This window comes from Simochromis diagramma, unplaced genomic scaffold, assembly GCF_900408965.1.
Source record: "Simochromis diagramma unplaced genomic scaffold, fSimDia1.1 OVJJ01000746.1, whole genome shotgun sequence".
NCBI lineage: Eukaryota > Metazoa > Chordata > Actinopteri > Cichliformes > Cichlidae > Simochromis > Simochromis diagramma.
Window position 1 is genome coordinate 2822846 of NW_024386757.1, and position 13896 is coordinate 2836741.

Here is a 13896-nt window from a genome sequence, read left to right on the forward strand (position 1 = left end):
TAGAGAAGAACATTATTAAACAGATACTACAAAAGCATAATACTACTGCATTAATTTACTGAGAAAAATGATTCAAAATTAAATATGGTTTTGATCTATTTAAAGAGCCCAAACATTGGTCTTCTGTCGTGTTCTACGTCTACAGAAGTGCACCATTCATTAATCAAAGTCACGACTTCCAAACTGGAAAAGGTTAGAAAACAATTTCCATGGAGTGCATACTCTATGGTCATGAAGGCCTTACAAAAAATCTTACAAATGGAGGAAAATTCAGTTGACTTCCTGCTCTGACATGAGTGGTTGTCCAACAAAAAGGCCAAAGTGTTCATCAAGAGCATAAGGTCATGTCTGAGGTTCAACAGGCCTCTCTGATATTGGCTAATATCATTATTGAAGAGTGTACAATCAGAAAAAAAGCTACTGAGAGAATGTCGTATACATCCACACCAAAATGTTATATTTTTAAAACATTTTCTATTCTGGTTTTGCATAAGTCTCTTTTTTCTTGCATAGTTGACTTAGTCTTAGTCTTTAACATCTTAACATCCATTGTCTCCAGCAAACCATTGTCCTATTAGGGGTATGGTTTGGATCTACACCCATCTCTTTCCTTTTTTAAATGATTTTTGCCCATTTGGATCAACACACTGGAAAACCACAGGAAATCTGCAAGGCCTAATTCAGTGCATTAGAGTTCATTTCAAAATTTTGATATTATTTTCAAAATCCAGCTCCACTCCAAACCCTGGATGGGTTACCACTGACATGGTGGATGTAAAGAAATCAATCTCTTTGCCGTAAAAACCTCCATCACTGGATGGAACAGTTTACAAACCAACACATCGTTAATAATGTTAAAATGAATAATTTGAGGTTGTTACCCATAAACTACCAGAATCTTGAACCAGGCCTGATGCTGAAACATGCAGCACGTTAATCGTGATCTTTAATGTGTTGCAGCTTATCACAGAAGGCATTTGTTAACCTACATAAGTGGAGCATACACAATTTATTTAAATAGCATGACAGTTTCATTAAAGTCATTCGTCTTCACTGCCGGGATGTCTTAGATACATGAGGTTTAATTTTCTGCTTCTAAGTTCAGATAAAACTGAGGTTATTGTAACGGGGTGTAAAAATCTTAGAAACACTGTCTAACAAGATCCTTACTCTGGACGGCATTGCCTTGAGTTGTCTGTTGTAGTGATTTGGCACATTATAAGTAAAATTGAAGCACACAATCCCGTTGCACAACATCAACATTTATTTATATACAAAAATAAAATAAAAAAAAGTAATCGGTGACAAAATATGAAGTTACAATTCTTTTCTGTAAAAAAGCATTTTTATTTTTGTATATAAATAAATGTTGATGTTGTGCGACGGGATTGTGTGCTTTTTATAATTTGTAATTGTTTAAATAACTCGTGTCTTAACTAATTCCATCACACAGAAAATAAAAACTTTTTACATCACAAAATGTTAGAAATATAAGTCGTTCATAACAACCTGAAAGGTTGGGAGATTAAAATGCAAACCAATGGAAGCAGAAGACTATAATGTCACAGAGCACACAGTGTCTATTATTGTGTAGACATTTATAAATAAGAGCTTAATAAAGATGCTTAATTTCTTAAGAAATATGCAGGTGGAGTGATCTTTATCAAAAGTAGAAGTTACATCTGTGGCTAAATCATTGTACCCAAAAACTTAAAAAATCTATCGTTTGTGAGGCTATGTAAGTAAAGCTTGCTCTTCTCGCCCATGTGTAACAAACCATCTGTTGGGGGTTGTGGATTTGACACCTTAGCATTGTGAAAGTGGGGAAACAGGCTTCTGGCTGTGCATAAAATTTCTGCTTGCAACTTAGAATCTCAGTTCTAAATGAAATTCAGATGTTTTTTTAAGTATGGCTAATGTATTATTTGACTTCTAAGGCATACACACACACACACACACACACACACACACACACACACACACACACACACACACACACACAAAGAACAACAACAAAGAGAAGAAGAAGAGGGTGTAGTTTACTACACATCATAAAAAACGCAATCATTCATCTTCCAACTGTATCTTTCTGTTCTGACTTTAGAGTCCTTGTTCATTTACTGAGCCGTACTTTGGGAGTCATACTGTTGTGATACTGGGGAGAAAAGGGTAAGGTTTGATAGACTAAAACCTTTACACACAATACTTCAAAAATCTAAAGAGTGTGTGAGGCTGTTAGCTGTGTTGTCCAGCAATAAACTTATCTACAATGTGTTAGTAAAAGAGTGACTTGTACTTCTGTCCCATTAAGCAATGGTTTAACAAATTTCACTGCAAACTATAAAAGGAATCTGGGTTTAAATAGAACATAGTAGTGTTGGATTAAGTGTAGGAAACACTAGTATACAGTGTCTATGGAACAAATCTCCTTCAACATTCACAATGACCCAAGTGTATGACTACAGCCATTTCTCTCAGTTGATTGTGTTTAGGGAAAAAGCAGCTAAATACACTGAGATTGCGCCACGCTGTTAGTGAGTTAACTCTGGATGTCTGTGGGTTTTATTAACTTGGAGTGAACAAAAGCAGAAAAACACTAAAAGATGCCGACAGTGAAAGTCTGGTTTATTTCATGAATACAATGAAACATTTTACAGTTTACAGAGCAAAGCAACATATATGATAAATAGATACACATAACACGAACAGTGAGAAGTAAAACTCATCATCTTACCATATGTTATATTCTGTAAACTTAAAATAAACCACTGAAATTAGAGTTTAGTGTTTTTAAGTCATCTATTAAAAGCATGAGTCAACATTACTGAAGTCACACTTTAACGATGCTTCATATCACAGTCTTTATGATGATAAAACATGTTCTCTCGTTAGCACATGTCTGCGCTGTCACTTGCTGTCACTGTCAGCAAGTGCGCTGTCACTTGTCATGAAAATGTCCAGAGTTAGGGTTCAAGCTACCTCTTCACTTACCATTGATCATTATTAATTATTAATCATTGATCAACAAGGATACCCAATGGATTTATTTTGCCAAATGGATCATCGTGGCATTGCCGTATTGGTCCATTTGATCGACCTTTGTTTTTATTATTTATTTTATTTTATTTTCAGTTGTTACAGACGGGACAGACATGAGTGAGGGATAGGAAAGGGAGAAAGAAAGAGGAAGGAAAAGAAAAACAGAAGGGGAGAGGGACAGTGAGAAAGGGGGAAAAAAAATAAAATAAATGGATCAGCGCGCTTGTATTCAAATGGTTTCCACATGTAATGGTCTGCAAGAGGATGTAGAGAGCCATAGCCCTGTCCCCCAGGGCATGAAGCAGGCATGGAGGAGATCCAGGCCCCAGACATCCAGAGGCCCCAGAGTGCGAGAGGCTTGGGCATCTTTTATTCAGCGTGATTATACCATTGTGGATTTAGCTATATAAATATGCTCAAGAGTTGCATGTCATATGTTTGACATGCAACTAAAAATTCAAAAATATACCTTTTAAATCAGTAACTTTACAAATTTAGAGGAAATGTTTTTGGACAACACACGTGTCACATTTTAAACAGGGTTTGAATAATCAGCGCTGACATACAGACATTTATGCGCTGGGTATAACAGACATGCTTACCGTGTGAAAGGACCGCAGATGTCTTGGAGCAGAGAAACACGCTGTATTGTTGTTTTTCTCCATTGCATAAACGAATCCCGACTGTCAGAAACGCACTGTGCGGGTAGAAAAGTCGGCTCCAACGCACCTGCAGGCAGAAAGAAAAGTGTCGCTGCGGCTAGGCTCTCGGGATAGTCAGGCTTTTATTTAAATTTGCGGCATTCTGGTGCGTTACAACTAGCAGCCTCTGTGTCCCGCTTGGATCACCATTCCAAAAATTCAGATATTTAAATAAAATGATGAATCGGCAAGTGATGAGGAGCCACGTAGATTCTAAAATGAGCTTTGATTAAATTAAACTCGGCGATGAATTCTACCTCTCGGCTGATGTGTTCCAAACAAACGATGCTTTCTACATGGACAAATTGTGTGCTAACTACCTCACACCGCTGTGTCTGGGGTAAAACGATATACCTTGCGGCAGTTGTGAAGTGTTGAGGAAAATACTGTGTGTCTGATGGGGTGTTTTTATATAGGTGGATTTGGTTTCAGTTGGCCTCTGAGATGCAGATATAAAGAGCAGGTTGTAAAGAAAAAGGTGGAAAAACTACTTGTGATATCTCAGTTCCTCCTGTTCTAAAATTCTGGATTCTGATGCCGATATCAGGGCTTTGTGGAACCTGTCACCAGTTCCTCTTGTAGCTGAAGAGAGTTCTTTAAGACTGGACTTTTCTGGGCATTCACTGCTGTGCACCAAACATTCGGCTAGGTTTTACACAGTGGCGGTCATGTTTACATCACCTGTTTTCTGCCTTTGAAATATTAAAATCCTTTGGGCTGCTTTTTTAATTATCTTGAAGAGGGGAGCAATTTTAAACCCATGAGTTGTGTTTTATTTCATTCTGTGAGTATATTTGAACTATGCACACGGTCTCCCAACTGCATGCCAAGCATAGCTTCCCATTTGTCATGCAAACTAGAAAGTAGATGAACCTCTCCCTGGGCTCAGGAGCTGAGTTTGCTTACACATTTCCATGATGTGATAGTTTGTAATTCAAGACAGATGGTGGGAGGATATTTTTACCATTTTGTGTGCTGGAATAGAAATTAGTGATTGTCCATTTGGTGAAGAGTGAATTTCAGTTTCTCTATTTTAGATACTGCAGCAACGTGAGTACATAAAGCAGTATCCAGGTGCAATACACCCGCTCTGGCAGTCATGAGGAATAGAGGGTATGTATGAGCTCTCCTTCTCACATCACATCACTCCTCTCATCCATGCTGAGTGTACAGAGAAACTTTCTGGATTTAAATGCAATGGAGATGTGTTACCTGCGTACCTGTGTTCCTCTTTTAAGAAGTATAACACATAAACACACTCAGTGATCTTATTTATGTACTGCACAGTCAGTATTCTGAAATGCATTTAATTCATATTTAGAAATAAATACATTTATAAACTCAGATTTATGACATGTCCTATAAGTGTAGCTTCACACCAGGCGAGGTACAACAAGAGAATGAGATAAATCATAGTTTAATATTTTCCAAAGGTGTCATTTGTCATAAACTAGCTGTGAGAAGCAGGCGGGTTGTACCCGAACGCAGACTCGCAGATAGGACTTTAACTCAAAAGACACTGATTTATTGCTAGACAGGAAATAATACAAATTAAACCAGGAGAAACACATTCATGAGGGAGATCGCGACACTGGACAGAGGGAAACAGAGGGCTTAAATACACAAGGAATCATGAGGGGATGAGAAACAGGAGGGAAACACAGGTGGGGCAAATCAGACACGATGAGACAGGGGAAGCAAAACTGAACATGACATGAGACGAGGTACCTTCAAAGTAAGACAGGAAGTTATATACACAGTGATAACCAGACAAAGACACGCGAGCTGACAACAGAAACACGGGAACAGAAAAGGGAAACAAGACACAAGGACACAAACACAGAGAGGGTACAGAGGACAAAAACACAAGGGGAACCTAGCTCAGAGACACAGAATAAAAACTAATGAAATTAACCTTAAACCAGACATGATAATAAGACATAATAGTCACCAAAAACATAAACTCCAAATGCTGGGTCAAATGGCCCAGAACCATGACAATCATTAATCATCCAGCACACTACCAGAAATACACCTACCACATGCACCATTCTTTAGTTTATTATAAAAAATTACAGAAATTTACAAAACATTACTGGGCTACAGTTTTTGTGTGAAGATGGATTTGCGCTAACTACAAGTCCAGAAACAAACTGTCACCTCTTGCTATTAGAATGCAAACAGAAACTTGCTGAACGAGTTAGAATTCCACTGGCTCTGTGTTAAAGCATTTTATAATGAAAGGATTTGCTGCTAATGTGTTGTTGGCACTCTACATGTACATGTACTGTGGTATTGTCTGTGTGACTACTCTATGTTACCACAATTGTAGTTCGACTTGCCTGGATGATGGCTCATCTTTAATTGATGTCAAATTATTGGCATTTATAACAGCTGATAAATCCAAATGAACAAAAGTAAAATAGAGATGGACGAAACACCCTCCAACCATGATATGAGTGTTGGTGTCACATAGTTTATCCACCAGAGGGCACGTTGCACTTGTTGACATTGCGTGTTTGGAATGTCACAAACTCGACAACCAGCTGATCCAAACAGAGTGGATTCGAATAATCCACGACTTAATTTTTTTTTAAACGGCATTGTCAGTTTTTCTTAGTAACTCCATATAACTCCAATAACTACATATAACAAATGCTAGGGAAGTTAGATTAGCTAATATATCAGATTTTTAAATCTCCAAATGCTGGTATCAGTATCAACATTAAAAATCACATTATTGAACAAGCTCTGCAAAGGAAGATGAAATATAACATTTTTCCTCTTAATAATAAACACCTTCATTTAGAAATGTAATTGTATTGTCTTTGTCTTACATTTCAATTTGTTTGATAATCTGAAATGTTTAAGTGTGACAAACATTCAAAAAATAGGAAATCAGGAAGAGGGCCAACGCTTTTTCACACCATTGTAGGTAATATGACTAACAGCATGGGCCAAGTTCAAAATCATTGTGCTGTTTTAAAAAGCTTAAAATTTGAAAAATCTGTTTTCATGTCTTTTGTCAGTGCCACAGTCCAACCCACCATCCCGTGAACACATCTGCACTGCTCCTTCTCAGCATGGAGTCATAATGCCGCTCATTGATTATCATCGCTCTGCTTATAGCTTCACTAACTCTTTCCAGTATGTTAATAGTACGGCTTAAATCATTTGTATCCCTCTGTCATTACCAAAGCTCTGAATCTTGATTATTTGCATGTTTGATTTGGCAAAGATTTGCCAGATGTCCAGAGAGGCTGTAATAGCAGGAGAAGGACCAGTTACTTAGTTTTCCTATGTTTTAGCTCATATAATGTTTTAATAAACATTAAATCAATACAAAAATGCAATTTTTAGTGAGAAGAATGTGGCGTTTTAACACATAACACCAAAGGTAACACACTCCCATGGCTGTAGTCTCCCTGTATAGGAAAATGCACATTGTCATACTGCAAAAACTGCTCAAGGAACACAACCTGGTCTCCAGACTTCCCATTTCCAGTCTTACTGTGCACCTGTGGGATGTGCATGAAAAACTTGATCCATAGAGGTCCCAAGCTACAACATACAGGTCTCAAACGATCCACTACCATCATCCTTGCTTCTGATTACACATTATACACAATATTAGGTGGTATTAGGTGTTTTTATATACTGGCTGAACATTATATTAGTCTACTATCATCTCTGCTCTTATGAACACAGCCGCAAATAGTACTTCCCTGCCTGACCTTGGCTTTTGACTTTTTCCTGTCCACCTGTGTTGCTTAGATGGCTGATGGAACCTGCTGCTGCTTCTCATGGCACATGCTGTTACTTTAAACCAACCTCAGGTGGGTGGGGGTGGAGTTGAGTGTAGGTAGGCAGAGAACTAAATCCACACCACACTCATCAATCAGTGTGCCCCATCTTTCCTCCTTCTCCCTGCATCATATTTCCTGCAGCTTAGCTGAGGTACGTCCCTCCTTATACACATTCTGTGGCACATGATTAATCCCACCTCTCATATCTCTTTTCATGTGTCAGCACCTTCAGTGCTTTATAGGCTTATTCTGAGATGAAGTGACAGCTCTACTCTGAAATATCACCAAATTAAGACTGCTGGCATGTGTAAACAACGGAAATTTACACCAAAACCCACAAATCAAATGGAGGGCAATGTCTAACTCTTCTATTAAAACTTTGTTGACCCTGTAATATTTAAAGGTTGTTTTGTGTGGTTCAGCTGTTCTAGGTTGGTTCAACATTAGTCATGTCTCAGCTGACTCTTTGTGATGCTGGGTGCATTCCTTCTTGAAAAATTGCATTCATAAGTCACAAGTAGATTTATAGGTCCCAAATAAACATGGGCATGTGGGAAATGTTAGGAACCATTTGTGTTGCATGTGCCAGATAATAATGTAATTCCCATCTAATTGACTTCTTTATATAGAACATTTATCTGAATAACAAAAGAACAGATTTGGAAGGTAATATCTTCTAGTTTCTGAAACTATGCTTGCTAAGTGTTTTTTACTGACCTGGTGGATGTTGACAAGTGCAGGAAAACAGGAAGCAACTAAAGCTTTCAAGCAAGTACAATGCATGAAGTGCAGAATTTCCATCCAAAACACTGCTATATATTAGTAAAGTACATGAGTAAATGTACAATATTGCATTTGACCAACCTATTCATGCTGTGCTATGTCCATTTTTGATATACAGTATGTGGTCAGGCAGTGTAAAAGTGTTCAAAAGATTTCCTGGATTCTGGGAGATTACACACAAGCACTATAATTTACATATTTGTGATGGTACATTACGCAGCCATTTACATAAATGCATACATGAAGGAATAAAAGAGTAGAGCACAATGGTTATCCATCTCAGTGACACACATCTAAATGTATATGTGTTACAAAGTTTATTGCATAGTCTGTGAAACTAAAGACTCATCAAGAAGATCCAGATACATTCAGTGAGAAATACTGTTGACTCTTTTAGGAAAGAATGAGTGTGGTCCCAACAAAGTCACTGCAACTGAATTATATAAGAATGCAAGTCAACAGAAGCACTTTCTAGACAGGATATATTTATAAAAATGTCCTACAAGAGTGCTGAAATGAAACCCCTTGTTAGTCTGAAGTCACAGAAAGTTCTGCAGGTTTATATAAGAAGGGAGACATTTGATAAGGGAGAAAACAAAGGGAAATCATATCTCTAGAGCTGTGGATTGAGCAGGCAGTGTTCTGTAAAAAAGAGTTTCTTGGCTTCTGAGACCAACACACCTGCATAAGCATGAAGTTAAATGTTGTGAACGAATGGAATTCACTCAAAGGAAATATGACAACCAGTCTTCATACAGGCGTGCATGGAGCCAGCTGAATGTAGCGCACATGCACACGCGCATACAGATGCCCTGTTACTCACAACCAGCTGTTCCAGTGTGTTTAAATTATCACCTGTCAGCACAAATTTACCCTGATTCTGAAGGAGCTGGAATTCAAAATTTGCCATACTGTTGAAATCACCCACCACCCTCCTTCTGCTGTTATCCATCATAAAGTGCAGGCAGTGAAGGGCTAGCCATTAATTTCCCTCGTTTCCTTTTAAGATCACAGGAATTTAGCTCAGTCTTTCTCTGGCAGCTCTGCATAGCGACCAAACAGAGAGTAGGGAAATGTAAAGACTTTTAGAGACTAAAATGTGCTGTAAGGCAGCCAAATTATTAGAAACATGGAAAATCAATAAAGGCATGCTTTTATCTTCTAGAAAAATAATACATTTATCATAAGACATTTTCGCCTTCATATTTGACTCTTTTGTAGGCCTTCTTCAGCTCACAAAAAAGCACTAACATTTGTCAGCTGTAGCTTCTTCCAATGAACATATGCAAACTGTGTAGATAAAAAAAGAAGAAAATAGAAAGAGTGTTCTTTCTACTCGTGTACAGTTTTTTTGGGGGGGGGAATAAAAAAGAATAAAATTCACTTCCCTAAAGTGAGTTCTCCATTCAGATACGTACAGACTTCCAGCTTTTAGCCTCGCTGCTAGGTAGTTTACCCTGGACAGTCTCACCATACACCATACACTCACAGCTCAAGCAGATAGCATCATAACAATCTATGTTAAGATCTGGGATATCTTAGACAGCATATAAACTCTTGGTGCTTTTAGTCATTGTGTTGGAGCTGAATAACATTGACAGTGGCCAATGCAATGCACTGGAATAAGTCCAGGGTGAGACCAGCTTGCAGCTTACATGAACTTACAAAGAGCTGTTGCTGGAGTAGTGCTAACTTGTGCAGAGTTTGCATATCAGTTTGAATGACAGTTCTGAATAAATAAAAGAAAATTTACTATATAATACTTTGTTGGTTAAAATGGTTCCATGTAAGTACGGATCCTGTATCACAAGACTCTGGCGCTTGACAGAGTAGACGTTCTTGTGTCACGCCATTCTACACTCACCCATTCAAATCATTGAGTTCAGGCGTTCCAATCAGTGCGATGCTGTTAAACCAGCAGTGGAAACCATGCCACTGTTGGTCAAAGACAAAGGAGAAGAAAGGGAAGGCATGTTAGAAGGCAGTGAGACAGAAGGAAAGGCAATGTGGAGGTGAGAGTAGGGTCTTTAAATTTGGAACTATGACTGGTAAAGAGAGAGAGCTGGTTGAGATTATGGAGAGAAGGAAGTTACATATATCAAATGAAAGAAATGACATTGGATGTCAGTTGGAAGAGAAATAAGATTTCTGGAGGAAGTTGGAGGAAGTGGTAGATAGTTTCTCCAATAGACAGAGGGTGATGATTGGAGCAGACTTTAATGGACATGTAGGTGAAGGGACCAGAAATGATGAGGTGTTGGGTGGGTATGGCGTTAGGGAGAGAAAGGAATAAATGGTGGAAGTTGAGGAAGGAAGAATGTGTTGAGTTGAGGAAAGAGTTGACATAGGCTCTCGGTGGTAGGGGAGAGTTACCTGGTGACTGGGAAAGTACAGCTGAAGTGAAACTGTCAAGGTGTTTGCAGTATCATCTCAACAGAGGAATGAAGACAATGCAAAGTCCAGGAGACTATTCAAAGGAAGGAGTAGGAAATGAAAAAGTAAAGAAAGTGAAGAAGAAATTAAATACTGAGTACTGCAAGGCTAGGTGTATGGCAAAGGCAAAAGAAAAGGTTTATAGTGAGTTGTATGTGAGGCTGGACACTGAAGAAGAAGTTCAGGACTTGTCTTGGATAGATGGAGAGATCAAGTTGGAAAGGATGTGCAGCTATAGTGATGAAAGAGAGATAAAGTTGATGGGCTATACCACGTAGATATTAGAAAGAGTTGTAGAAATTAGCTTAGTGACTTTATTGCTGTAATAACAGAACAATTGTGACAATTATTCCAACAATAACCAAAAATAAAAACCTCAAATGAAGATAGGAGATGGGACAGGACTGATAGATTATACCTGCTAATCAACCTTGCCAAGAGAAGTGAAACCTGTTAGAAGGGTTTGTTTGTCTGCTCCTCTGATCATTCAAAGAGTTTCCCATGAAATAGACATCATTTATTCTTTTACATTTCCTGCAGCTGTACTAGTGTTTTAATTAAGTGATCAAACACTCAGGAGCAGCCAGGGCCACTGGTCTTTGGCTGTGTGGTGAGCAAGGTTTGCATCTTTTTCCCAGCATTTCTGGAGTTGAAAGCAGATCAATTGCAACACACCCTCAGAGGGATCATTTTGATCTTGTTTGTGGCTTTGACTCTGGTTTCTCCTTTCCCAAGCCTCTGCCTCATACATAGGCTACCGGCATAATGAAATGGTAATAGGTATAATGACTCAGTTAGGACTAATTCAGTGCAACTTGGAACTCCGACAAACCTCAAACCTTTGGTGCTTCATTCATTCTCAGGCCATCAAATGTACCTGTCCTTTTGTGGCTTTATTGTTTCACAGTAACCATAAAAGATTAACAATTTTACAAAAGATCTTGTGTAGTCAGCTTATTTATGGATCTTCTTTTAGCTTGCAGGGCAGTGCTCTGCCATGGTCTAATGAGGCAGAAGACAACCTGAAATCAATAGCTGCTCACAGCATAATCGAGAGAACAGCCCCAAAAGAGGACTCCAGTCATTAAATGTATTTTACTGTGTATAACACACGACTGTTTAAAGGTTGGAGGGGAGTTGTTTATTAGAGTTTGTCTGAATGTAGGTTAAATGTATTTCTTTTTCTTGGCCTTATCTCCTACCCGAGCCAGTAGCGAGATACTTTTAGTCCACAGGGTAATGTGTCTGTTCTGGCCTTGTTAGTGTTAATGCAGAGAGATTTAATGTCCTCTCTGCAGCTGACTGCCTTGGCCTCAGTGTAGTACTTGATGAGGTAAAAATGAGTGTGTCAGAGTATTTGCCTTGACAAATCCACAGTGAGGTTGAACTGGCCTTACCACACACCAATCTGTTTATTATGGTATTGCAAAGAGGAAGGGTTTAGAAGTATTTTCTACTGTTCAATTATTCTGTTTTAAAGCTAAGCTGGGAGCATCACAGACTTTTAAAGTAATACTGTAGGTTATTATATCCACTTAGACTGAGAAATCTAATTTTTTCATCAATTTACTTAATAAAACTAAACAGCTCCATATATTGTAATACTCAAGTGCCTCATCGTACATTTTTATGGAAATTAGGTGCCTGAGCAAATGTGGAAGTCTTTAATCTGCTGGAGCTCTAGCCTATTTTTGCTAGAGATTCTGTTTCAAGTCATGTCAGAAGAACTTCATCTCTTTGTTTCTTATTCAATCCTCTCACCCCGCTCTGCTCATGTCATGACAGCTGAATTATTCATAGAAAATGAATGCCTTCCTCTGTCAAATAATGCTGACTTCAGTGATTCCAACACAGGCTGTACTTGGGTGGGCTATCAAGAGTACATTAATGTTCACCAAATTATACTGAGCAACAAATGTTAATATTTGAATTTATCTTTTAATCTGACTGATTGAATGACTACATCAGCAGATGATTTGCTAGATTTGCTAGCTGTTCAGCAGCTTAGTGGCAAAAGAAGTTGTATCTAACGTAAACAGAAGGTCTATTGTTATGCTGGGTAGTTTCATACCTACAGAGCATTATCATTCCCAACGCGTAACATACTGGCGATTTGTCACGGCCCGAGGTATGTCATAGTAACGCGAAAGGTACACCTCCGCGTCCTTATCAAATGCTCTGGATTTTTGATTGAAGCAGAATAGAAAGCTGCCCGCTTCCCTTTTTATTCGCTTCACGGCTTTCTATTGCAGCACTAACCTAACCTTAACCCTAACCTTACATTTGTACATTCGCTCCAACCCGCTCTCATGCGTAACATACAGTTGGGTTGGGCGCCCGAAAAGCATAACATAGCAACATTTTCTCACAGCAACATTTTCTCACATTGTATGTTATGTTTTGGGATTAGAACGTGTTGTATACCTGTTATGTATTTCTTTCTTTTTATATCTTTTACTTTATATACTTAGGTGTATTTGAAAATATTTGCATTTATATCCAAAGCCTTACAGGGAAAAGAATGATTTACTTTCTGCAAATTTGTGAACTGACTGGCAGAAATGTAGTGATAAAGATGATGAGCAACATTCAGGGCTGTTCAGTGTGCTCAGGCTTTGTGCCTTTTTATCGTTGCATATTGCTGCTGGCGACTCCAACAACTGCTGGTGATGAGCTGTAATTGAAGTGGATGTTAAGAGATAGAAGCAATTGCTGAGTCCTGTGAGGAAGGGACCGGGGTCATTGCTGCTCAATGACACGTCGGTGTAACTGCAGTCACCTTTCCAGTATACTTGATAAACTGCTGCCACCGGGCTACACAGGGAGCAAAACAGACACATAAACTACTGCCCTTCACACAAGCCCTTAACTTCATTGCGTTGGCATAGTGGCAGCATCACCACTTAAGATGTAGTCACAGGACGGTAACATGAAGGAGAGAGTAAAATGCAAAATGACATCAACCTTAGCTCAAGCTGTTTGTATGCTCCATGAAGGGTAACTGCTGCATTACTGAAACACCTGCTGGGCATTATAGCCCACAGCCATCAATTTTCAGCAACATTAATTTTTGGCCATGCTCATTTCAGCCTAGATTGTGCTGACAACATAATTCTGATAGAAGGCAGGAAACC

General features: G+C 38.7%; 1 protein-coding gene across 4 annotated transcripts in view; it reads left to right on the plus strand.

Moving 5' to 3' along the window:
* LOC120731029 (heparan sulfate glucosamine 3-O-sulfotransferase 5) overlaps positions 1 to 13896 on the plus strand; it is a 105053-nt gene that overhangs the window by 46002 nt on the left and 45155 nt on the right. For 3 of the 4 annotated variants that reach the window (XM_040027768.1, XM_040027760.1, XM_040027777.1), the window contains one exon: positions 4778 to 4853. The exons of the other annotated variant lie outside the window; for it this stretch is intronic. The gene's annotated coding sequence lies outside the window, so the exon portion shown is untranslated. The remainder of the gene's footprint in view (positions 1 to 4777; positions 4854 to 13896) is intronic. 4 annotated transcript variants of the gene reach the window in all.